The sequence below is a fragment of the Corvus kubaryi genome, unplaced genomic scaffold (assembly GCF_017639235.1).
Source record: "Corvus kubaryi isolate FWS band 111438036 unplaced genomic scaffold, C.kubaryi_AGA036_p1.0 37300, whole genome shotgun sequence".
NCBI classification, from domain to species: Eukaryota; Metazoa; Chordata; class Aves; order Passeriformes; family Corvidae; genus Corvus; species Corvus kubaryi.
Window position 1 is genome coordinate 18,864,191 of NW_024581093.1, and position 27,186 is coordinate 18,891,376.

The 27,186-nt window shown below is 40.7% G+C and overlaps 1 protein-coding gene and 1 long non-coding RNA gene across 6 annotated transcripts in view; one reads left to right on the forward strand and one right to left on the reverse strand.

Annotated features, from left to right (window-relative positions):
• The window catches only part of CHST8 (carbohydrate sulfotransferase 8), a 186,020-nt gene that overhangs the window by 48,856 nt on the left and 109,978 nt on the right, over nt 1-27,186 (reverse strand). The window lies entirely within an intron of this gene.
• LOC121664407 lies at nt 16,921-21,035 on the forward strand. Its single transcript, XR_006016005.1, has 3 exons — nt 16,921-17,019; nt 18,650-18,750; nt 20,660-21,035. It is a non-coding gene; the product is annotated as an uncharacterized LOC121664407 (long non-coding RNA).

Consider the following 27,186-nt stretch of genomic DNA (forward strand, 5'->3'; position numbering starts at 1 on the left):
TTTTAGCAAGAATGTTAGCAAGTGTGAGCAAGTAAGAGAACCTCCAAGCGAGCAGAGGATGAGGCCCGAGAAGCTGCTGATCAACACTTTGTCCGGGGAACAAAAGGGCCCAAAGGCTGCTCTGCCCGGAGAACGGGCGGCCAGGAGGGTCCGAGAGCCGCTATCACCGCTCTGCCCGGGGGGCAAAGAGGCCAAAGCTGCAATCAGCCCTGACTGTCTGGAGAATTAAGAGATCCACCCTACCATCGACTCTTACCTAGCGGGCCCAACCCCAAGAATCAAATAAAACCACAAGGCAGAAGACTACACATGCTCTAAAAAGGCGGAACCAAGGAGTGGCCATGCAGAAAAGTTCCTGGAAAAGTTTGAATATGAATAGAGAACAGACAGTAAAAATGGTATAAAAAGGACTCACCTCGGGCATCAGGTGTGCTCTTGGCAGAGCGCCAAGGCACCCGGCCGTTATCCCTTTGCTTTATTTTATGTGTCTCTTATTGTCTGTATATTAAACTCTTTAAATTCTCACAGGAGAGTGAACCTCGTTTTTCACAAAAGGAAGGTGGTTAGGGCTTCCCAACCACAGCCTGTGCTTATTATTATTTGAAAATAAAAGGTACTGCTCCTTCAAATGTTGAAAGAAATCTGCCATTTCAAAACATGGAAGAAATTGTCTTACTGAGATTAAACAAGGGCGGGAAGTGAAGCATTTGTTTGCTTTATGAAGTCTGGTGAATTTTGATAATGACTTCTTTAAAATATATTATATTGAAGCTTTTCTAATTCTAGACAGATAAGAAATAATAGTTACATATTTCAGCTTTAAAGACAAAAGTAACCTTTTATCACCTAATTTAACAATCTTCTTAGTAAAATGTCTTAGAAGAATGTGAAGTGTTATTTAAATACTAAAAAAATCACCATCTTTGACTAGCAGGGCTTTTTTAAATGGCCATAATCAAAGTCCAAACACATTTCCCTGCTTGCTTTAAATAGACTCACACATTTCTTTTCTTGCTTTAAACAGTTTCTTTCAATGACAGGTTTTTCCTTAATGAGGAGGAGGATAAAGTGAACAACTCTGAGCTTGTAAGTGCAACTTCAGCACGACAAAAGTTCTGATTTTTGACAGCACCCACTAGGAAAATAGGAAAACTGGCAGTGTTTTAATTAATGTGTAGTTTTGAATTGCTAATCTGCATTTTAAAATATAAATATATTTACTTTAGCATTAGTATGTTTTAAATAGCAAAAAGAGCCAAAGAAACCTTACATTGTAGGTCACAAAATGTAATAATTCGCACTTCTTTCTGATAAGTAATCCAAAATAGCTTTTGAATTGGGCATTCTTGTTGAGTTTACTAATCTTTTCTTTGATAAATAGCTCAGAATAATTACCCCATTCATGGAATTTTTGGAGATAAGTCTTGTTCTAGTACTAAAATCTCCTTTGAGAAGGGGACACCACTAACAAATTGCTTAATAAACAACAGTAGTTAATGTTACCTAAATTCACATGATCATGTTAGCTGATGTGCAATCATACTTATCAGGAAAGGAGAAGATAATCCCATATTAATGCTGATCAGATTTTCTACAATTGACTGAACGTCCAGAGCAGGTCCTGGGTGTGGCCTTTTGTAGAGAGCACTGTAGGTTTTAGTAATAAGGTTGATTTGGGTATTAATAATACCTAAGCAGTAATTCAGGTAAAATACAAAATTTTACAGGAAGGATAGAAATCTCTTTTTAATATTGGGTCTCAACACAACATTAGTGACTCCAATTTATTTTCTAAGGAATCATGTTTGTTTCTAGAAATTGCTGGATTCTATAAGACTTAAAAGGAGTGGTTTCTTATTTTGCTAAGAAAATTCTAGGTGCTTTTCTGGTGTGACAGCAGCAGTTTAATGACCCTGCTGCAGTGTCTCCCCCAGCTCTGGGGGGAGCTGCACAATTGCCAGGGCTGGACAGGGGACAGGGCAATGCTGGGAGGTCCAATGGACTTTTCCTACTTAATCCCACCATTTCTGTTGCTTAAGCTTTCCCCTAAAGTCCCTCTAGCCTAAAAGTAAAGAAATGTTGGGTGAGACCAGGAAGGTCCCACAATGGAGCTGGGAGTGAGAGAATTGAGGGGACCCAAGCTCGGCTGCTCCACAGCGGCCGGAGCCTGCCCAGGACACGGGGCCCTGTGTTTCCATACTGGAAGGAATGTTTGCACTCCTACAAGCTTCTTGCTAGCCTGTCAAATGGTGCTTACTTATACAACCACAGGCTGCTCCAAGAATAATTACAGTTTTTTAATAATTATTGTGATTGAAGACGAAGACTGATAATTGGTACCAGTTTAATTGGAGAGGAAATGGCCGCGAGTTTTTGAATGGCACGAATTCTCTTGTTTTCTTTTGCCATCTGTAAAGCTATGAATAGAAAAAACATATGGATAGAATCATTGTTGTTTTCTGAAATGTAAATGAGACACAGGGCTGAGGAACATCTCCCTCCGGTACACCCCTCCAGTGGCATCTGCTCGAAAGGTTACTGTACAGAAGCAGTTTTGGAAGATTTCCTCCCTTTTGCTCCCTTTTCTCTCAGAAGCAGCTTGTGCAAAACCAAACTTAAATATGAAACTGGATTCATTATTAAAACAAGAGATTATGATTTCCACATCATTCTATTCCCCACCCCCACTGCCCACTGTCTGATGATAATATAGTGTCATAATGAAATTCATGAGGCCGCAACAACAAAGGAGCTCATGGAAGAGAACAGGAGCTTGTCAGATGGTATAGATTTGCATACTAATGAAGATTATAATGTTATTAATATTACAGAAACATAGTAATAGCCAAATACCACTGAAATGGGGAATGGTAGATCATTATTAGACTCCAAAAACAAATAAAAGAATGTATTTTACAATATTACTGCACCTTGCAGCTGCTGCAGAATTAAACCCAGTTCCTGTAACTGAATTATTTTGATTTCTGTGCCATATCAAGAAGGTTAAAAAATGTATACTTGTAGTATATTTTATTGTCTATACTTTATTGGAAAAAAAGTACTCAAAAGTTCAATTTTTTTCAAGATATGTAGGCTGATCACTAAGAAGTACAATGGGCTGGAGTTCATAGGACTGAAGTTCAGAAGTGCATGATGCCTTTGACTTCCAAGTGTGATCTTGAAACCGGAGGCTCATCCATGGCTGGGATTTTATTCCTGTCTTTACTAAAGGATTCCTGACCTAGCTCTGGACAACCTCCTGTCTCCTGTAGTGAAGCAGTAATGCAGCTTCACAGGCTGCACTGAGAGCAGGAGACACAGGGCAGGACAAAACTAAAGCTTCAACAGCTCACATAGATAACTTTCCATCTTCCTTGTCTTCTGAACAGTTAAAGGTCTTGGTTTTCTCCAAAAAGTGTTCTTGGCATTTGTCAAGTCTCCTGTCAAATGACAATTTCAGCAACAGTTTTCTGGGCTTGATTCCCTCTTTCTGTTTTGCATGATGATCCTGTCTTTGCAGAGACCCAGGGTGCTCTCAGAGCAAGGTGGGGGTGGTTTGATACCCAGACAGAGAGGATTCCTAAGGTGCAGGACAGCAGACACCCCTGCTTCCAGCAGATCTGCCTTTCAACGGTAACATGGGACAGCGAGGCCACCCTGGTTACCTGCAGCACTATGGATTTCTAGCATTTTTCCTGCTGCAGTTCAGGACATTGAGAGTTGATGTTTGTGAAGAAGATGAGGAGGGTCAGGTTCTCACAACACTGGGCTGCTGTGAGAGGCTTGTTTTGCAGCTCCAACAACACAGGGAATTAATTCAGTGGAAGAGAAGCCTCTGTCAGTCAACAGGAGGGTTATAAAAAAGCTGGAGTGCCTCACTGCATGGGTGGGATTGAAAGCAGTGGTGTGTTTGGGAAGATTTCAATGACTCTTAGGGATTATGATAGACTTGAGTGAAATTTAGTGTTTGTCAATGTTTGCAAGCCTAACAAAGCAATTTGTGCTGTTCTGCTGCACCGTGTAACTTATCAGGGTCGTTTTGCCCAAGTTAAAGTAGTCTAAGCCTTAAATCTAAGTCAAGAAAGATGCTTTGACAATGAAGCTTCCCAAGGACAAACAGCACCTTGTGATGTGTGGGATTGGAGCAGTTCTGATGGGGCCGTGTGGGAGCAGGTCCCCGGTGTGCACCCAGGAGGTCTGAAATTGCCGATGCTGCAAAGCCCAGCATCCCCCCCCAGCGGCTCTGAGGGGCTTGGGGGTGTGGGAGGGGTTTCCAGAGGAAGGTGGGATACAGGCAGACATTTTGTGCTCTGCACCTGGTCAGCCTCCTGCAGAGCTGGGATTTGGAAACAAGAGAGCCAAGCAAGGGAGGTGGCAGATGCTGAACATCAGCAGGGGACTCCGCTGTGCCACTCCACAGCCCATGGCCCCCTTCCTCAGGCTCTGTGCAGGGAACAGGGCTGGGTCCATTATGCAAATGCTTTTGTAAAGAGAGCCATGGATTCATGTTAAAATATTTTTAGGTGTCTTTGTTTATAAAATTTTACCCTAGGCATAATTTTTTTTAAAATTGAATTTTAAATAATGAAAGAGTTTAATGTTTGTCACATTAGAAACAGCTTAATTCTTTCTAGGGTTTATGAAACAAGGATTTTTGTAATACCCTCCTATGTTTAATAGTCTTCTAAGAGCTTGAAAGGCTCTAAATATCCCTTCCCTTCTTCTCACTATAAGAAAAAGTTTCTACTTTGCTGTAAATGTAGATTAATAAATCTGCATTGCATAAAATGTAGGAAGGTGAAGTTCTAACAGCCTAAATTGTACTTATTTGTGATGTCTTCTTTCAGAGGCATCAATGATTGAGCAACAGTTCCTTGTAGTGCTGCTTTATCTGATCAAAACCATTGTAATTTTAAGAGAACTAATACAGCACAGTAGCCTGAGAATAAAATCTTGGTTGGTGTCTCCCCCTTGGGTGCAGGGTGCTCCCTGCTGCTGTTCCTTGGTGTCTGCCCCATCCCAGGCTGCCAGATGGACCTGCAGGATGAGCTGTGCAGGTGGGCCCTGGGTGTGTGCTGTGTCCATCCTGATGAACGTCTGCAGTCAGGTACCATGTGGATCTTCAGGCAGAGCCCTGACTCTGCTCTTTGGCTGCAAGGGACACTTGTCTCTGTTCAAAACATCTTTCCTGAGCTGTTCACTTCCCTCAGTTTCCCTTTGCTTTTTTCCTCACCAGTTTTTCATAAGGGTCTTTCATTGGTGAGGGGAACCCCTTGTGAGGTTGTCACAACCTGCATGTTCAACTCCTGTGTACCCAAGCCCAGCTGTCAGTTTCTTTCCTAACCCAGAGTTTACTGTGAAAGCTACTCTGGCCTGGTCCGAGGTGCTGGGAGTGAGGAAACACCTGGTCCCAAGCTGTGGCAGCTGGGCAGCTCGGCTGTGCTGCCCTGATGGAGCCTGCAGAGAAGCTGTGTTCATGCCTCGGGTGAAGGCACAGGACACAGGGCAGAGGACTGAGACTAGAACAATAAACTCTGGTAGTGAAGGGACCACCTGTGTCAAAATGTCATTGAGACATTGAGACCAGGTTGTAATTTGTGATTCTCTATTAAACTGTGTCAGTCACTTGATGTGAAGCAAATTCAGAGAAATGTTCAGGTTCCTCTTGCAACCATTGAACCCTGGTTCTTCAAACTTACTCATAAAACACCACTTTGGATTGCCAAACATTCTGACTATGAGGTAGAAGCCACTGTACTTGTGTTTCAGACTTTTATTGCTTACAAAAACAAGGGTAAATAGAAATTTAATGCAGTTTTGACTAAGCCTGTAGTTCTTCCTTTGCCTTCCCCAGCACAGACAATGATCCAGTGCCTATTTGCCAGTACATGCATTAGCGGCCTGTAGTCAAAGCTCAGCAGTGGCCTGGTATTTAACAGTAGAGTAATTGCATGTCAGCATCATTTAATTGAAGTTTTGATGAAACTGGAAACAAAAGAGTGCTCTTACAGCTTTTACTGTATTCAACAAGACTTGTTTTTAACTAAGGAACTAGTGTCTGTTTTGCAAAAGTTCTCCTTTTGTGTGTGTGTGTGTTTCTTCAGCGTCGCACACTGACTGTATTTAGTATGGGGAGCAGGGGTGTTTACCAAAGCCTCTGTTCTCCTTCCTCCCCCAGCCTTCAGGTGTGCCAGCAGCACCCTGTGCTATTTCTGTGCTCCTGGGAGTCTGGTGCTGGGCTGCAATGTTGGTTCACTGAGTGTCTGTACAGTTCACTGCTGCGTTCAGGTACTGAGGTCAATCTTGGTTGTGGTTTAAGAAGCCTGTTAATACCACTGGGATTTTGATGGTACTGGGGATGAAGCATCTTTTTCTTCCCCTGAAATCCTGTTAGTTAGGAGGATATTGCTTTATGCAGCAGAAATGAACCCATTATCGGCGAGAGAATGAGTTTCTAAAAAATCTAACTATTGGGGTCAGAAGCACTTCACTTTCTCCTTCCAAACAGAAATGTCAATAGAAGGCAATTTTCAGTTCTCTTGGACTAGGGCATGGCTTTGGATGAGTTAATGACAGGGAGTGCTGTAACAGCCTGCATTCACTGTGCTTGCAGCCCACACTGGTTTTCATCCAGGGGCACTGACCAGAGCAGGGCTATTGCTTTGTCCAGTGAAGCATCATCTACTCAGGATGAATGTGTCTGCCCCACTAACAGTGCAGTCTGATTGTTCTCTGATGTGTGAGGCTGCTTTGCAGAATTCAGGGACTGTTATTTCTGATTGGATAGAGACAACAGAAGAAAACTGTCTCCTAGAAATATCTGCTTATGCTTAATCTCTGTGGTAATTTCTCATAGAGGTGTGATACACCATGGCAACCTGATTTAACTTTGGAAGCCTGCTGTGCTTTGAGCAGGAGGTTGCACTGGAGACCTCCAGAAGTGCCCTGCAACCTGATTTTTACTGTGATTCTATGACACCCTGGAGTTTAGCAGGTCATCGCATTTGTATTGTGTTCATATTTTGTACTGCTTAATGCTGCCTTTCACAGCTCCACAGTAAAACACTTTACCTGCCTTTGGAAACATGAAGGAATCTGTAGCACTTCCAATGATTCCCCAAAGAATTAAAAGGGATTTTATGAATTACATTAAACAGTACTTTCGAGCAGAACCAGCTAGGCTTAAGGAATAGGTGAATACAGGAGAGTATTCTAAAGAAAAATGTAAGTTGAATCCTAGTATTTAAGGGGCGATTGTTCTGAAACTGGTTTTCCTTGCTCATTTCAGTGTGATCATAATTTAAATTACCTGTCTGCTGTTCCTTTTCTACAAGAATTTTACCAAAATGTGGTTCCTGAAGCCATGTTTCACAGAGCCAAAATTTTGCTATTTGAGGTTTAATTGATTCCCCTTTCAGTTTAAAGGGAAAGCTCCAGGACACCAAACATCAATACTGTGACATTGCAGATGCTGGGCTGCTGATGTTAAATGCACTGCACGTTTAGATATTTTCCTGTGTCTTTCCCCTTGCTTCTATGCCTTTTGCAATTTCTGAATTACTTTTCCCATCACAGCCTCATTCCCCTCTTAGTTCTTTTCATTGTATAAAGCTCTCTTAAGAAAAAAAATCAAAGGGTTTTCTGTACTTGGTATCATTATTGTGTGTCTGTTTTAAGTTTCTCTTGCTTCCTAAAACAATTACCTCACCATTTCAGATCTGCTTGTGTATTAACAGCTAATCAGATTTTTACCCTCTGGTCTTCATGCCCTCCTTCACACAGTTCCTGACCCCTTTATCAGCGCGCCTCCCTTATTTCGTTCACAATTTAATTTTGCATTATTCTGTCCTCTTTCATCTCTTTGTACTGTGCATATTTCAGGCTAGATTCTCTTCTCTCTAATTAACTTTGTTCTATTTCCTCTGCCACGGTTCACATAACAGAATTCCCTTTCCTGGTGCCAGGGCTGTAGCAGCATCCAGGCCTGGGCACCCCCAGGAGCCAGGAGCACAACTTGGCTGGCGGCAGTGCCACAGACCTGAGCCTGGATAGGTACAGCAGTGCTGGCTAGTGCAGCTTTCAGACAAGCTCTCTGGGGGGCTAATGAGCCTCGTTATCTCCTGGCAGCACGGCCTGAGATGAGGAAGGAGCAGCCTGGCCGCCCCGGGAGGGCACGCACAGCCTCCCCAGGGAACGCGTCCAAACACCAACAGCATCAACAAACTGACCACGCAACTAACAATGTATTGATAGGAGCTTCCTTTAAAAAGCTTTTGCTTTATTTGTGGAAGGCTCAGTGTACGAGGGATTTGGCTCTAAGAAAGAAAAAAGAAGCAATTCCAGTTGACAGGGAGGTTGGCAGGGTTTTAACAGAGGAGCCTGGCTGGTTGTCTGCAGCATGGCCGGGCAAACAGCCCCGGACAGCGGGCACGCAGCAGCCGTGGCTGGAGCATGGTTTGTGTCCCAAGGTACATGGACAGGAACCCTCAGTGAGAACCTCCCTTCTCTGATGGATCTCCTGGAACTTCCTATAGCCCTTTGCTTTTCCACTAGTTTTGGGAAGTTCAGAATGTGGGTCTGAACTTTGCAATGTATCTCTCCAACAAAGTTACCATCCTTCAATTTTGAATTCCCCAGTTTCTCCTCCTAGTAATTCAGAGAATGACTTTTAGAAATAGCATAAGAAACTGCAAATGTCAATATTTTAAAATACTTATTCAAGAGGATTTCTGTGAGAGAACTATGTTTAATTCCTGTAAGTTCATGGAAAAAAAAAATAGGTGAAGTCACAACTGTTTATATCCCTAACCAGAGTCCCAGTCACACAAAAACTCTTGTAAACTCACTCTAATAGTGCTTTTAACTTTAATGCCTTGAATCTGAAATTACTTCAACTTGGCTAATTACCATTGTGGGCATTTATGAGGATTCAGATTATTTCTGACAGCCTTTCAGCACCTTCTGCAGTTTTTCCACATCAGCCTGGAGAGGACAGACAACCTCTCCTGTAATTAACTACAAAGAAAAAATAGAAAGGTCCTGGAGAAAGATATCTGGTGATCTTTTAATGTCCTATGCAACTAAATCTTTAATGTCCCTTAAGGAAAACATGATTAGTTAAAACTGAGATTAATCCCTTCACTTTGTATTGCTGTCACAGTTTAAAATCTAAATTGTGTAGATGAGCACAAACTTTTTAAAGGATGTTCATTATAAATCCAAATAAGTCACAGGACCCAATTTTTCCTCTTGGGCTGCATCAAAACCAGCAGCAGATGACAGAAACTTGAGTAAGGCAGACATAGGTGAATGTTGCATGTAGCACTGATCAGCGTTACCCTGGTGCATGGTCAGCCTTGCAATTCCTGACTTGCAGCAGCAGACGTGCACAGAATTCATCTTGAGGCATTTTGTAACTCTGTCACACTGCACATGGTTTTTTGTCGTGAATGTAACCCTTATTAACCTGGGAAATAATCTTTATTCTTCTTGTGGTTAAGGCTGTGTGGTTTAGTGTGAGTGTAAACAGAATAATTACCAAAGTGATGCATTTCCCTCCCTTAATATAATAGACTTCTAAATGGACTCAGAGGAAATGAGAGAGTTACGTGCTGAAAAGAAATGGCTGTGTAGCATGCTGCAGTCAGCACAGAGATCTATGTATATTTAACTAAAGAACGTTGTGTTTCCTTTTCATGTGGAGTTAAAAAAACCCCAAACCCCAGCCCCCCATTGTGATGTATTAAGAAGTTTTTCTGTCATCTGGATATCAGATTTCACTTATGTGTATTAGCAGTCAAAATGTTGAATTACATTTTCAAAAGTGCTGAAACAACACTGTGAAACATGCCTTCATCTCCCCAGATCTGAAAAGCAACTGCACAGACCTCTCTTCAGTCTGCAGAGCCCTCAGAACCCACTGGGTGTATCTCAGTCATGCTAGGGGGAGGAAATATCTGGCAAATAATAATGGGCAAACTAAACTCGATGACAACTTGGTTTCCAAGGAGCAGAATTTAGCTTTTGAATTTTAAAAAATGCCAGTGGGTTTGTAGGGTCTGATTTTGTGAACAGTTACTGCATATCTGCCTCTTGTGTGCCATATATTATGAGGAGGGAGGAAAGGAGATTTAGATGTCTTGCTAATGGATTTGTTCACACCTATAAATAATTAGGTATATAGCTGAGGTTTGTACAGCATTTGATAACTATTTTGCCAGTTGCTTCTCAGCAAATGTGGTTTCAGTTAAAACAAATCAGTTTTATGATGTCTGTGTGGAGCAGGAGACATCAGGTGACATTTGAATTGTGTGCTGACCTTGCTGGCACTCAGAGCTGCATCTCCAGAGGGCCTGAGGGCTGGGTACAGCTTCTTAAAGCAACACTTCCTAGAGACCGCTTGGAGACTGAAATGACTCGACTAATGTGATGTTCCATTCTAATTAGAATTTTTAATTCTATCTGCTAACAAGTTTTGCAGCCCATTTTCATCAGTAGTAGAATTCCAGATCTTTTAAGCATGACTGTGAAATACAATTCTAAGATTCTTTTTGTGCTTATTTATTTCTTGTTTTCAAGTTGATTCTTGAGCACAGACAAAAACTTTATATGTTACCTTCTGGAAGTTGTTGGAAGAATTTTTTTCATGGCAATTAGGTATGCATCATTACAATATAAAGTATTTTCTAAGAATAAGTAGAAAGCAAATCAATCAAAGCATCTTTTTGTTTGAGAATGACTTGAGTGCACCGTGATGTTTGAAGTTCTGAGAAAATAAATTTGGTTTCGTGTGTCAGAGTAGGCAGAACAGCAGGATTTTAATATGCTCATAATTTGATGTAGTACCCAGCAACAGTCCCATAATTAAAGAATATTAGTTCAATATTTGGACTGTTGCACAATTGGAAACAGGAAGAAATATTCTAGGATATATAGGAGAACACTCGTTAATGTTGCTCCTTTATTGGTGGGATAGCTAAGCAGTTCACATGCAGGGTTTGTGTGTTTACCACCTACTCGTCACAATGTCAGGCATTGATGTTCCCTGGAATATGAAGCAACATTCAAATGTTAGGAAACTTTAAAAAAGGAAAATGAAAAAGGGAATGTGATTTGAATGAACTCAATATGCGCCTTCTTGGTTTTCAGAGCAGTAGATTTATCATACCAGCAGGCAGACTGTTCTGTGCTGGCAGTGTTTTCCACAGGGCCTGTGACCTCATGGACAGCGGATCTGGGATTAGATGCCTTTGCCTGGACATTTCCTGAAAGTGAATGGTGCATGCTGAGCTAGAAACTCATTGAAATCCTGACTTGAGCAGTTCAGATTTGTGCTAGGGAATAACAAAATGATTTCTGTAAAGGGGGATTGGCCTTCCTGAACCCTAGGAAATGATGCCCTTTACTTCTTGGCAGGATCCTGGCATTCAATTTTTAAAAGGCACGTACAAAATTGAACTTTGAAGCTAGAATCTAAATGAGTCATTGTCCTAGAAATGTAAGTCACATTTTTTTGAAGGTTGAAGGAAAAAGGGTGCTTCCTTTTTGGTTTGAACTAAACAGTTTATAATATTGCTATGTTGTTAGCGACAGTAGGAGAAGGGTATAATATTAAATGAGAAGGGTGTGATGGGCTACTATGGGGACAGAGTCAGAAGTGTGTCAGTCAACTGTGGCACAAGAAGGGAGATGAGAGAAAAAACTGAAACCTGGATACAAAAGAACTCTCCCCTCTGCTGTGCATGTACACAGCAACTGGATGAAAAATCCCTGTAACCATGAGCTTGGGGAGATTTAAAGTAGGCAGTAGTGCCTATTTGGGTAACGAGGTGTCACTAGAGTGAAGATCACAAAATGTAACTACAAAAGAGAGAAGCCTGCCAGGCATTGTTAAAGCTCTGCTTTTTACTGCAGTCTAAAGATTCTCCTAAATCCTTTATGCAATGAAAATTTTAAACAATGTGATTAACCTTAGCTATGCCATTAATGTAACAGTGGAGTGAAATGCTCTGTGCAATCTTGGCTGCGCCCTCTCTGTTAATCTGGTGTTTGGAACTGATGCGGGTGTGCAGCAGTGGGCACAAGGATGCACTTGGATCAGCTGGGGGCCACACGCACAGGCAAAAGGGACTCCTGCCAGAGATGCATTCACACCTTCAAAACCACAAAGAAGTAGGAGTGAATAGACACAGATTCCAGCTGTTGTTCCCTGTTAGGCTAAAATTCAAGGTCATTAAAATTTGGAAGCTTGGGATAGTTCACAGTTTGAACTTCATGGATAATTTAAGCATCAATATTACTACTATGTTACACATAACCAAGATTGCAACTGTCCATAGAGCTTTAATCAAATTGGCTGGATATTAATTCTACTAAAGTTAACGAGTGCTTTTCTACTGATTCAATTTGAATCAGCACTGGATGCAAATATTGCTGTAATTTTATGGCAACTTATTTAAACAACCAGAATGCTCTTACACCTCCTCCCTTTGAATAAATGCCTGAGCCTTTCTAGGTCAGCAAGAATCTTATCTACATATTTCATCATCATTTCCTGCTGGGTATTTGCCTGAAGTCGCTACACTGGGAGTACCTCAAAGCATTTCCTCAATTGCAGTTTTCAAATGAAACCCACACCTTTGTGTTTCTGCTTGTGCCTCTTCAGCTGGCACTAACAATGCAGGGAGCCCCGGGAAGACGCAAACACACTCTGGAATCAAACTTCACTGTTTGAGAAATCTCAGTGTCTTAAAGGGGAGGATTTTCCTCAAGCTTCACAGTTGGAAAGCTGAGACATAAAGATACAGGTTTTACCTGAAACCACCAACTTACAGCTATGCTTAGCCAGGTGGAGAATCCAAAAGTCGGGTATCCTGCTTCTGCAACAGGCCTCCTAGGCAACCGTATTCCAGCCTTATTGCTCTAATTCCATTTGTTATCCAATATTGCTCTGATGTTTGACAAACCTGGGTCTTAAATCTTACATATTTTATGAAGTATGCCAGTTCTTATTGGATTGAATGATTTCCTTAAAAACAAATCTCAGGATTTGGTTAAAGGCTGTGATTTTTATTTTGAATGGTTTCTGCAGTGGGCATTATGACTTTGTGGAGCTGCATGATATTACCAATTAAAGTGTTGGAAAGAGGCAGACACGGTGCTGTGAAAGTTTTGCAGAGCTTGGGATGCAGGAGTTTCTCCCTTGCAAAACAGGCGAATGTTCCAAGGCAAATAGATCAAAGAGTTTGACACTTATTTCCTACTGTACCATCTGCCTGGAAAGATTCAGGCAAAATCCTGAAGTTCATTTCTATTTTATCAGCCAAATTTTGGCACCTAGATATTAAACTAATTTGAAAATCTCCTTCCCCATCTTTCCCTGAGGTTTTGATGATGTCTGGTTTATCTGAATTGTTGCCCTTCCACTGATCTATGTTTTTCTGCATGGTGAGTGTAACTTTACTTGGCTCATACTATTTTTCAGCCCATCTTTGATATATTTTTCTCTGGGATTACCGTGTATTTACTTCTCCCCTGCCCCCTTGTTCTTCACAAGAAATAGGCCTAATTTCCAACAGAGTGCTACAGATTTCTATAAAACTCATGATCCTACATACAAGTTTGTGAAATTACTCTGCTCCTCTAGTTTGTACTTTCAAGTAGGAACTTATGTTTTGCCAAATAAGAGGATTTTTACAGGGTTTTAAATGACCCTTTGAAGTGTTTGCTTAAGGAATTGGAATTCCCATGGAGTGTAAACAGTCGCTCCTTAATGTTATGGCTTATTTGTCTTACAGCAGTTTTATCAATAACCTGATCCCTTTTTCTTGTAATCTATTTTTATTTCTCTTTTTGCCTACTACCATATTTTGGGGGAACTAAGCAAAGAAAATAGAGTTATTTTCATTTTCCTCAGCCAGGCTTTAAAATTGTCTGATGACTGCTATATCTGAGTGCCCGTTTGAAACAAAGAGTTGGTGACAAGTCAGGCAGGGAGGGTAGTGGCAAACCCTAAATTGCAGACACATTTGGTTTTAATTTAAAGAATCATTTTGCTTCAGTGCCCACATTGATTTGCTACCTTAATGTACAACCAATTATGAGCAAAGTTAATTATCTAGTTGCAGAATGTTTTTGTTGTTTGTAAAATGCAGTACTTCATAACAAACCTGTGAGGAGAAAAAACAAAAATCTCTGACATTAATGGTCTTCAAAGTATACTGGAAAAGAATTAATTATCCATTTCAATATATTAATTGTTGTTTAGATATTTATTCTCAATAATATCTTGCCTATTTTGAGCTGTTGGTAAATATTGTTTATATTTACATTTCATGATGAAGAATGTTCTTGTTGTTGAAGTTCCTTTACCAATGATTGCACAGGATCCTTCTTGTGTGCAGTCTCAATGTGCTAATTGACTCCCTGAATTAACTGATTTAAATGGTTTTCTGGTTCCACTTACCCTCAGGTACCCTTATCATAACTCAAAACTAGCTTGCATTTATTCACCTGTTCCTATTATGCACAACCTACAAGAAAGCCTAAATATGTACTAAATATCTAGGTTATGATGCTCTGCTTTCAAAGATGTGTAAAATGAAACAGTCCAAACTGCTGAAGAGCTTTCTTAAATTAAAGGAGGAAAAAAGGAAAGAAAACAGGATATCTTTAAAGAACAGATAAATTCTCAATGAAATTAGATACCATCTGCATTCCTTGGCAGGTTTGTGTGTTGTGCTCTTGAGGAAGAAACATTTATTTAAAGTTCTGTGAGGTAAACAGCCTGTTCTAGCCTGAAAAAAGAGGAGCAGAAAATAAACAATAACAAGCAAAGTCTGTCTAAACTGTGTCTTCACAGCAATAACTGAAATGTGCAGAAGTTGTGCTGACAATTCAGTCAAAACAGGCAGGTCCCAGGTCATGCTGGGGAATGAAATGCTCGATTCATTCACTGCTCAGGAGGCGGGGCTGCTGAAACTGCTTTGAAGTTTTCTTGTGATCTTCTATTGAGAGGTTGAGAATCAAAACTACAGAGAAGGTAAGGAGTAAAAAGAGAAAAGCAGAAAAAGCTGGGGAAAAAAACCCCCCAGATTCAGAGGCTTCAGGGTTTGCTTTTTTTCCCCCAGGTTTTGCTTTACAGGAATGTTGTAAAAAAACAATCTTCAGGGGTCAAAGAATTGCTGAAATCAGTCCAGCTACCCCCAAAAAGAAAACACAGACTTAGAAGTTAAATTTTGGGCTGCTGATTTTCTGTGTATGGCCCTGATCTCCAGACAGATGTTAGGAGATGCTATATTTAGAAAATGGCTTCAGTGATCTGTTACACACAATTCTGAACAGCAAATCTTTTGTTCATTCTGGAGATGCTGCAGTTTCTTGTCTGAGCTACTCTGATTGTCCAATTAAAAGGTGATTTCTTGCTGTTCACAGTGCCTGTTGGTATAATTTTTTAATGAAAATCAGTCATTCACAATGGCAATCAGTTGATTTGCATTTTATAGCACTGGCAGAGTTATGACTGTCTCTTAGAGAAACTTCTCACTCATTCCTCTATGAGAACTCATATTACCTCTGAATTCTTTCCAAAGCACCAGGATATAATGCTTTGCCTTTACTGCAGTATACTTAATACAATAAATCAGGAGCAACAGTTAATGAAAATGTACTTTAAGGTACATAACTATACGAAAAAGCAAATAATAGGAGTATTTTTAGGTATCTAAACTAATAATTGTAATTTCACTTTCTGTATGCTATCTCTTCTTCCTAGGCAGGGTAATGATGTCTTATCACTAAAGTGCCTCTACTAAATCTTTTGAAATGTCAAAAGAGAACCAATATTTACATCAGAATAATAACTACAATTACTTACTCACTTTTCAATTCATTTGCAGTCAATTATTCTGTAGTACTAAGAGAAATAGAGCCTTACTGTAATACTGGAATGAGTTTAATTAATCCTTTTTCACATAGAGCAGACTGATAAATGAAATTCAGCCGGTAATTTAAGAGCTCGGGGAACCAGTATGTTATTAAAGGTACTTTGAGTGATTGACAGTTTAATTTATTACAAAGAGCAGTCTTACCTTGGAGTTCATTCCAGTTTTGCAATTAATGATTTCAGGTGGGGAGAAGATCTATGAAGACTTTCCAAATAATTTTTTTATAGACTTCTTGGCATCACCTATCAATTACTACACATTTTCTAACCCTTTATTTTGTAAAATGACTGATAAAGAATGCAATGTGTAATACCAGAAGTGGTGCCAAAAAATTTATAGGAGGTGGAAAATATGATATATTTGCCTAGGAGAATTTTCCTCTAGTTGGTATCATATTTTCATCAGGAAGGAGAAAGGGTAATTGGATTTAAATGTCAAGATGTTCCTTGTGAAGGTTTGAAGTCACACATCTATTTTCTGAGCTACAGTTTTTACTTGTGATTATGAAAACTGCACCCACTTGTCACTGAAGATGACAGCAAAGAATTATCCAGGAGTGAGTTAAATGCTGAACCATAACCTGAATCCTTGACAAAAGCAACAGACAAAAGAGAAATTAGTCCACTGGATTTGGGAGATTGTATGTTACTAAGAAGCGACCCAGATAAACCTAAGAAAGATTGATCCAAAACCAGATTTCTGCTTCAGGAAAATACTGATTCAGATGTTCAAGGGGTGAAGACAGAGCCACCTAGAGAAGGAAAAGATTGGCAGGGTTTTTTCCTATCCCCTGGATTTTTCTAGATATTTAGAAGCAAATAGAATGAAAGATTCCTAAGACTTCAGTTGTTTCCCCAGACTGGCACTTGTGGGTATGTTTAAAATAGCAACAAAAAGGAGCTTTAATAAATGATACAGAAATATGCAGATAGCTCCTAATCCAGCTCCCTTGGCAGCAGTAAGCATTTGACCCTTACTCTGCTGCTCAGAAGGTGTTGGCATCTCTTGACTCCTGCTGAACTCAAAAATGGCTTAAATGGCACAGTTAGTGCTAACTGTAATTTCGTAAAATTGGGTGAGTAAGAACTGTTATCTTCCTCCTGTATTGAGAAAGGGTCTCTGGGCTACATCTTCTTTTCTCTAGAATGTCTCTAGATTAGAGGAGAACCCAGGGCATGCTGAAGTATAGGCCATCCTCTGTGAGTGTTGGGTTTGTATTCTGGCTGTGTGTAAAAATACTTCTTGCATAAGGACAGCAGAATTTCAGTTGTGCATCTGTGTGTGTTATGGCAATGCTAGATATACTTAAAATAGACTTGGCTTACAAGAAATGTTTTGAAGAGCTGTTCTCAGTATATTTGTTAATTTTCCTGTTCATAGCTCATTTTTTTAAAGAGGATACTTGCAATGCTTCAGGAGATGCACAGCTCATAGACACTGTTTGATACTGAGGGAATTTTAGCACATCTCTGTCAGTCTGTGCACTCTGTTTTGAATGTGCAATATCATTGCTTTTTCTTATCCTGTTATTTTTTCACCTCTATGCAGGACTGCTATCTCAAATACCCAGTTGTTAAAGGCTGCTTTACTTAGAGTGCTTCAATATGTAAGATCATACCTTGGCTTAACAAGGAATGAGTGCTGAGCATCAGGGAAAGAATGGGGGATCAGTGATTGCCTGTTGGGTCTGATCATGAGAATTCACAGGGCAGAGGGGTGGAGGCTGCAAACCAGAGCACTGGAGGGAAGCCATGGGGACTGCTCCGAGATGGGGGAGCAGTCTGATAAAGTAAGGGAAAAGAAGTGCTGATCACCAGAATTCAGTGTGGCCCTAGTTTGTGTTTTCTACTTGGTTTCTGATCAATTTCTACTTCTTCTGCTTTATCCTCTAAATGAAGAGAATTTAGAAGTCTGGCAGTGGTGGTAGGGTTTGGAAACCTTGTTCCAAACTGACTGATGTGCCTCCCAGGATATTTGTGACAGCTCCCTGGTGGTCAGCTGCAGCTCCAGGAGCTCTTGGCATGGACCTGAGCTGTCCCCTGTCAGAAGAGCTGGGCTTAGAGTCTCCATTTGGGCTAAAAACCTCAGCCATTGTTGAGATGCTGGTGGCCAAACTCCATGGCACAGTGAGTGGAGACAGAAACCACCAGTCACTGACACAAAGCAACTTGCTCAGGTCTGAGTGAACAGAATCCCTGCACTGCTGTTCCTTAGTGCTTGCTTTAGCTGCCTCTGGGCTCAGCAGTTACTCTCTCCCAGGTTAACCCCACTCCTTCCCTGGCCCTCGCAGCACAGGTGATTTGTACAAAGTTTTCCTGCTTCCTGCATGCTGCACATGTCGATGAGAACTGTGCAGGAGATCATGGACATGGGCTGGGGCCAGGGCTGGTCTGGAAGGCTCCTCATGGAGAAGCAGAGAGTGCCAAGGAGAGCAAAAGTGCAGATGTTCCTCTGCTCTGCAGTGGGTGACTGGCATGTGTCCCCTCCCTGCAGTGCTTTCCTCGCCTGGCGCTCCAGTGTGGATGTACCAAGGCTGCTCTGTCACAAAGTCTAATTCGACAGTTACAAATTTCTAAATAACCTCAGGATTCTGAGACACTTAATGAAAGCAATTCATAAGAGATACTGGGGTTGGGAGCAAGACCTATCAAATAACCTCCTATTCTTGATACTATTTATGATAGTGCTGTCTCCTGCTTTTACAGAGCCTCCCAGTCCCAGAGTCCCTGGTAATGAGAGGCATTTGGCATCGCTCAAATTCAGTGGGTGGACAGTAATAATCAGATGATAGATTATGTGTGGCAGGGTAAGTATGTAGCTGTAATTGTTACCAAACACACAAGTGCAAATCCCAGTTCTTACAAATAGTTCTAAATGAGCTTTCTTATCTGTGCCTCATAACCACGGCCTTCTTCAGACAATGGATAGAGAGTAAAGTAAATTTAAATCATTTTCATCTATGGAAGAAAAACTGCAATCCCTTTTTATGCAGTTTTAACAGTATATGTAGAGCACAGCAACTAAACTAAAAATATGACTTAAAAATATTTTACTATCACTGCATGACATCACTTTACATTCCTCTGTATGTCATTACCCACAGGGCTGCTACTTAAGTACTTTTTTTTTTATATCTACCCTTGAATATCAAGACAACTTGTTGCTTGTCCATTTAACCTTGAATTTCTAGCTGGATAGAAGCTTCAAGTATGGATGGAAGTTGTGGTATTTTGGATTTTTGTTTGGGTTTTTTGGTTTTGCTTTTATTTTATTTTGCTTTTTAAATCCGTGGATGCCAAAGAAATTTAACTGTTCCTTTCCTTTCAGTTTGGACTGACAATGTACTCCTCCTGTACATTGCCAGGTTGTTTAGCACCACATTTCACATGCACTTAATCCAATCCCTGAAGGTATTTTTAAATTCCACCAGTTACAGGCGAACAAAGAAATTCCTGTTGTGCTGTGACTCATCAATGGCCCCACGAAGTCTGATATTGGGACACCAGGAGGTGTGACAGAGTACTATTCTTTCTGTGGTATTCAGTTAAGAAGGAATATTAGGAGTTAAGCTTTTGAAGAACAACCAGACAGTTTAAATTGCCTTAGAACGATTAAATGCTCATCCACTCATTAACAGCGAGGGAATCCCGCGGATTCCTTTTCTCCATGGCATTTCTTTCTCCTGACAGAGCTAAGTACCTTATTCTAATGTGGCTGAGCTGGACAGAAAGAGGGACGTGGAGCAAATGTTGGCTGTCACTGAGGGGAGCTCCTGCCTGTTCCAAAGGGAATCCAGGGAGACTCAGGGTCAGGAAAGCAGATGCACATTTAAAAGTAGTTAGGGGTGTATTAATAGGATAATCAGAGGACCTGAGGTTTTGCATGTCGTGAAGAAAGTACAGACTCCTGTCTTACACATTCCCTCCCCTCTCCTGGAGGTGTGAAGAGTGAGAGCATTGAGAGCCTGGAGCCCTTCCACAGTCACTGCTCCAGAGAGTGCCAGAACTGGGGGAGGCTGTGCTCTACCCACAGGTACAGGCAGAACCCCCCCAGACTGTGGATAAACGGGAGGAAGCCAAAGACATCAGTAGAATTCATCAGATGCTATTTTAAAAGCTGGAGTAGCTTACCTTTTTCCTTTTTTTTTTTTTTTTTCCTTCTTCCCCAGTACATGAGGATTGCAAGAAAAGGCCTGCAAAGCCCAGGGAGCCAGTCCATAAGGTCACCCCTCTGATAATGTCTTTATTTCATCATGCTTTATAAAGGATCACATGGCAGGCCTTGAGGCAAGCTGAAATCCAGTGTGTATAAAAAGTTTTTCTAGGCTTAAAACGTTTAGGAGCAGCAGCTCTTGAGAGGAGGAGGTTATACCTGCACTCTGCCCGACAGATGTCTTACCTAACCTGTGCCTATAAAGAATGACAGGGTTTGCACAACCTCTGTTAGCTGCCTGCTCTGTTATAATTGCCTTTTGATGTGTAGAATTTATCCCAATCTAAGTCCTTTTCACTAAAAATTAGGCCAATTTTGTCTTGTCGTCTCCCCAGCAGACACAGAAAATCATTCATCAAGCTCCCTCTTAGTAAGTGTTTTACATTAAGACAATTCATTTTCTGTCCTCTCCTGTTCTCTTTTCTACATTAAGAAGAAAAAAGCTGAATCTTTGAATTTTCCTCCATAGATAAATTTCAGATAAATTTCTCTTCTCTCTCCAGATCTTCAGAGTGCCTGATCAGTGATTTAAACAAGAATCTTAAATCCTGTGTGTGTCTCGTGTTTGGAAAGATCCACGAGCACAAGATCCCCTTTTAGCCACGGTACTGGAGCACTGGGGGGGAGCAAAGGAAGCTCCCCAAAAGTGCATTTTTGCTCAGGATCAGTTAGAGAATGTTCTTGTTTTCTGTCACAGCTTTTTTTGCTCCCTGACATTCAGGAGCCAGTGGGAGGCTCTGTCCTGTGTGCTATGGAGATGTTCTACATGATCAATAAGTTATGAAGTTGGCAGTACTTAAATGATTAAATTTCCAGCCACAATAGCAGGTTCCTGCTCTTGCAGTTATTATTCTACGGAGCTGTTATATGTCAACAAATGCTGAAATAAATATTTTAAAGCATGTTTTATTTTTTCATAATTGTTGTGACCCCCATTTTGACTGACAGTCTTTTATTAACACTGGGGCTGTATAAAAGCATTCAATTTTTTGCATTTAGGATATTAATCACCTTTAGTGATGATGGCTTGCTGTAATTCCCAATTGAATGAACTATTCTTTGTGCTCTGACATAATTTGTAAATTATGGAGAGAGAGATTTACTTCAAGAGAATAACTTTAGGTAATGGGGCAGACTCTGTTATATATGTAAAATCCCACCAAACAAGATGGAAATTCACTATGGAAATGAGGTCACTTGGGACTGCTGCTTTCTAGACCAATGCTGGTGAGAACCAAAGTCCTTTACAAACTAAAGACAAAATTTGGCTCCATGGTTATACTTGTGCATAGCTGTAATGTGATGCTTGAACTGTAATTATCAGAAATTTGAAGTATCCATGTGACTGTGTTTTTTGAAAGATGATTCATAAATGACAAAAAAAAAAAATAGAGAAGATTTTGAAGACCTTTGAGTTGAAGTCTTTAATGTTAGAGGAAATGTTTTTTCTGGCTTTGTCCCAGTTCTAGCAAATATTTTAAATAAAAATCTCTAGCTTGCAGAGGATGTCCAGCTTCTAATATTTGAAGAAATAATTAAAATACAAATTAATTGCTGAAGAAAAATGTTACCAATTATGTAAAGGACAGGTAAATTAAATAGGACTTATTTTTTATGCAGGAAGGAAACTTACTCTGGTATTTTGCAATAATTTAATCTGTAAGAGCTGCTTTGAAGTAGCACAGAACTCAGTGGGGATAAAGTTGAACCTGGATCCAGGCATGGACCTCTGAGCTGGACAAGGTGCTATGGAAGCGTCGCACTCTGCCAGTCAGCAGGAAAGGTTCCTGTCCCTCCAGGCGCACTCTGAAGTACATCCCACTTTTTGCAGAGGGGATTTTTCTATTTGCTCAAGCTCTGTGTACACATTAAAATAACAAACAGCAAAGAAAGTGTCTCACACTCAGTGATGGAATAGGAGTTGAATCCCTGTGGGTGGCAGAGCCCTACTGTTGAACTGTTTAGGCTGGATGAGCAGCTGCCATTGCATTGCTTTCACCTTCCTGTTCCTGGAGAATCCAGGAAATCTCGAGTTGGGTTTCTGCTGAGCAACCTCTTTTGTCCCATGTCCTTAAAACAAGCCTTGATTTTTGGAGTGCCCATGGAGGGCTCCTGCCCAGCCTCTGTTCACAGCCTCCTGCAAGGCTGTGCAGTCTGGGGGCTCTTTGCAGGATGAGCTCTGAGTGGGAACCGGGAACAAAGCAAGTAGATCACTAAATGAAAGTAATGCTGCATTTAAATTTCAGTTCCCTGGATTTAATTTCACACTGAATTTGTGACTCAATGTCCCTGCCCATTGCCCTCCCACCCCTCTGCTTTATTTCCAGTATCATCAGCCCAGTTTCTCTAATGCACTTTATTATCTTGGCAGTGTCCTTAACCAGTGTCAGCCAAGGCAGTGCTTTTCTGTTACTGGTTTCTTCTGTAAGCTGCAAGATGGATAACTTCCCCTTTGCTGATAGTTTATCCAGTTTTTGATAGACAATATCCCTGGTAATACCTTAAGCAGACGATGAATCTGGTTTGCAGTATGTAGCAAACCACAGCTTGTTTATTTATTGAGTTCATTTTAATCTCTGTATCTGTGATCATAAACTGCAATGCAGTTATTTTTTTATTTCTAAATTAAGGCAATTGTTTGGTTGGATTTATGGAGCGATTTAGTTAGATGGAAGTTTTTGTTTGTTTTGTTGGTTGATTCTGAAATCTGGAGAAATGCGGATAAAGAAATTAATACCATTTTTTTCTGCATGTGAGGATTGTTAGGATGCCCAGTCTCTTATGGAGAAGCAGAATTCACAAGTCTGTGGGTGAGTTTGCTCACTGCAGAGATGTAAGATAATAAAGGTTGAGACTGAATATGTTTCTGAACACTTTGTGAAAATACTATGATGTACATCCAGCTTCCTTTAGCAACAGTAAATTTACCATCCTGAAACAAAGGAATATTGAGATAATATAATACCAAGGTTTTATGATCAGAATTTGTATATACCCATTACATCCTGTGTTTTCACGTAAGTCCGTTGATACCAACTAGATATAAAGTAGAAGATGGATTTGGGTAAGGGAAGATATTTTTTATAAAATTCTGTCTAATACCAGGAGGATTTGAAATATTTTTGCCTTTGCCTCATAGCAAAACCCCCCCTCAGGAAGTGAGCTGGCAGTTCCATGTGATTAGGTTGTGGTGTTTTCCTACGGTGCCATTTTCCGCTGAGCTGCTGCCACTGCCTTTGGACAAACTCTGTGTCATGGCAGTGGTGAATTGAAATTTATTTACTGCAAGAATCCTTATTGAGTTTACAGTTCACCAGGGCAGGCTAAAAGCCTGCACCAGTTGCAGAGACTGAGATGAAGAGCAGTAACTTATGAAGCTTTCGTAAACCAACTGTACTTTAGTTGTGTGTTTTTACAATCTTCTTCCCAGGCAATATATTTAACAGCCCCTGGAATTTATGATGCATTACAATAGTGTATTACAAAGTTTTAGAAAAGACTTATGCTAAAGCTATCCTTTTTCTCAAAGCTGGTGTAATTTCCTTCCTGCCAGTGACTCTCTGCAATTTTGATTGCTGCAGTTTTATGTCTGACAGGGATGACTTGTACCCCTAAGAACTTGGGGTTGGGAATGCAATAAGGTTCAAGATTCCTATCATATAGATATGCTAATGTTCTAATCAGATGAATTCTCCCCCCTTCATTTTGCCTAATGGATATTGACCTTTCTCTCTACTCCCCATCTAGAAATATATTTAGATGGGAAGTATAAATCTTCTTAGCAAATTAATTGCTTATGTGTGCTTGCCACATGATGTATCTCCCTTTCAGTGTGAAGAAATGTTTTGTTTAAAAAGGAAAACAAATTTTCTAGCATCTTTCCTTCCCTTTTTTTAACCTTCAGCATGGTTACAGTAATATACAGCCAGTGTGCTGTATTATGGAGGTTTGAAGTACATAATGTAGTAGATCAATCATTTGAAAATATACTTAACTAAAAAACCTCACGTGATGGAGTCTGTTCCAGTGTATATACTCTGCTCTGCATCATCCAGATCTTGACTGTTCCCTGGAAAAATGTGTTCTCATGTTGAACTAAGCTGTGTCTGTCTTTTTGGTTTTGACACTCCCCCAGCCCAAACCTTCAGTAATCCAATGAAAGCCCTTCATGCAGGGGCAGAAACACTCCCTTATAATGTCTCTGTGCATGGACTACAATCTTAAGCTCACTCTTTTCCACCCTGATTATGTTACAACATTTTCTGGTAACTTTGCCAGCTGAATAAAACAACATACTGAAAGTATTGATTCTCATCTTCAGGATGAAAATGACACCATTACCTTACACAGATCTGATGGAGCATTAACAGTAAATATTTAGCTCTTTCTAGAGAGCATTTTTAAAAATCACGGCAGTGTTTGTCATGCAAGCCATGTATTTATTAAAGGATAGGTTATTCCCAAGATTTAGCTTTAAGGCCTTTATTAAATGTGACACAGGCTGAAGGAGAATTTTCAGTGTGTACTCTACAGGTACCTGAGTGTCTTGGCAGAAAGAACCAATGAGTGGAACAGAGCTTGAGCATGAATTATTAAGCCAACCGTCAATGCTGTGTTGCTGGAGAAGAGGGCAGGCATAAGATAGATGTGATGTTTGCAATAAACATTTTAACAGTATTATCTATGTGCATGAATATTTTATATCTTGGATGTCTGATGGTGAGAGTACCAGTGTTAGGATTAAAAGATTTGACACTACTCTTGCCCCTGCAGAACTCCTATGGATGCTAAAAGTAGTTCTGACCAGAAGTTCTGCAGTGAAATGATTTGAAAATTATGCCAAAGAAGGAAACAGGCCAATGAAAAATCAAGGCTGTGCATGTTGGGTTTTAAGAGTAAGGTGAAGCAGCTGTGAGCAAAAGCTCCTTTAAACAAAGACTGACACAATCCTGTAAAATTGCCCTTACCTGGAGCAGTGTCATGTGAGATTCTGTAGAGTGGTTTCATGGAAAGAGCAAGCATGACATTACAGATAATTAGTTTGTTATAACTTATATATTTGTCATCTTGTTCAAGAAGGATGTTTTCTATTATTTCCAGCATAAGAGTTGGAATTAATCAACAGTTTTAAAAATAAGTGCATGGAGCAGTTCAGAAAAGATGTAATGCCTTTTATATTAAGCTAAGTCTGTGATCCTGGAGAGAAGGTGGTAATGAATGGATGAACAGCCCGAGTGGAAGGCCTGGGGGTGTGAAGAAAGGAAAAAAATTGAGATATCTACAGGAGATACTTTTAGAAGTGGCTAAATCACACCATAACACACAGAATCACAGAATATGCCGGGTTGGAAGTGACCCACCAAGATCATCAAATTCCAGCCCCTGGCCCTGCCCAGACACCCCAAAATCCCAGCCTGGGCATCCCTGGCAGCGCTGTCCAAACGCTCCTGGAGCTCTGGCAGCCTCAGGCCATGCCCATTCCCTGGGGAGCCTGGGCAGTGCCCAGCACCCTCTGGGGGAAGCAGAACCTCTCCCTGATCTCCAGCCCAAGCCTGTCCTGGCCCAGCTGCAGCCGCTCCCCGGTGCTGTCCCTGGCCCGGAGCAGAGATTGGTCCTTGCCCCTGCACTGCCCCTTGGGTGAAGAGCTCAGTGGGGTCTGACCTCAGTCTCCTCTTCTCCAGGCTGAACACACCAAGTGCCCTCAGCTGCTCCTTATAAGACTTTCCCTCCAGACCCTTCCCCATCCTTGTGGCCTCCTTTGGATATTCTCTAATAACTTAATGCCTTTTTTATATTGTGGTGTCCAAAACTGCACCAAGCACTCAAGTATTCAATAAATGAGTTGCATACTGGTATTTCTGCTTTGAAGGATGGAGTTCAAGCTGTTTATATGGTGTATTAGAGATCTATTTGTTTTTTCTTTTACTCGTCAAAAAGAATGTGCCAGGTGAAAAAGAAAAAAGAACAACAAAATATTATGACTTTACATTTAATGTCTCATAACTGTCAAAAAAATGCAAATTTTTTAATATTGTCAGGAAAAAGCCACTGGTTCAAGGGACACTATAACTAATAATGGTTAGACTGTGGGTGAGTGCACATCTGTGTGTGTGCAAAGGCAGCTCCTGTCCTGAAGGCAAGTATTTCTGATGGAGTGTCTGACTAGGCTGGCACTAAGAGGCTAGAGCTGTGTAAACATGTTTCTTGCCAAAGCAATTGTGATTAGAGGCCCCAGTAATGGAAATTTCAAATAAGGGATTAGAGATTCCAGAATAACTTTAAATTAGAAATAGAGTTGGCCAAGTTAGTGGCAGCACTGTCAAGAGCAGCCATCTTCAAAATTATGAGCAACAAAATGGTTTTGCAGAATTTACAAACAAATAAGGAGTAAGATAATGTTTTTAATTCTATCTCCTGTAATTTTACAGTCAGTTAACAAGACTGCCAGTCAGTTAATAGAAACAGGAGAGATAAGCAGCTATTTGCTGATAGTGTGATACCTGTACGTGTAGTTTCTCCTTTTTGAAAATCCAAACCAATCAATGCAAGGATTGTAGGAAACCAGTTAAAGAGAAGGTTCCACAGATCCTGTTAAAAGGGATATTATCAACTGGCAATTACTACTAATGCTCTTCAGAGATCAGTCCTGGCTTAACCCTGCACATTCTGTGGATTAATGACGTGTGTGGAAGGAGCAGACAAGCGCCGAAGCTTATGGGTGGTGTGAGAGCAGTGAGGTGCTGCAAACACTGGAGGCTGTAAAATCCCGTTTAGAATTAGAAGCACAACCTGGCTATTTTTGAACTTTTGGGGTCAAACATAACTTTATGCTGTGATTGCAAGTCTTTTGGAAGTGCTGGAGGAGCAGCAGGCATGGAAGGCTGGGATCCAGTGTGTGATGGGCAGGAGACGCCCGTCTGGCAGAAGTGCTTGCTGGATCCACTGGGCTGGCTCCCAAATGGGGCTGGATGGAAAAGATAGTTTCAAACTGGAGCTGTGGAAAAGACTATATTCCAAATCAGGAATTTTC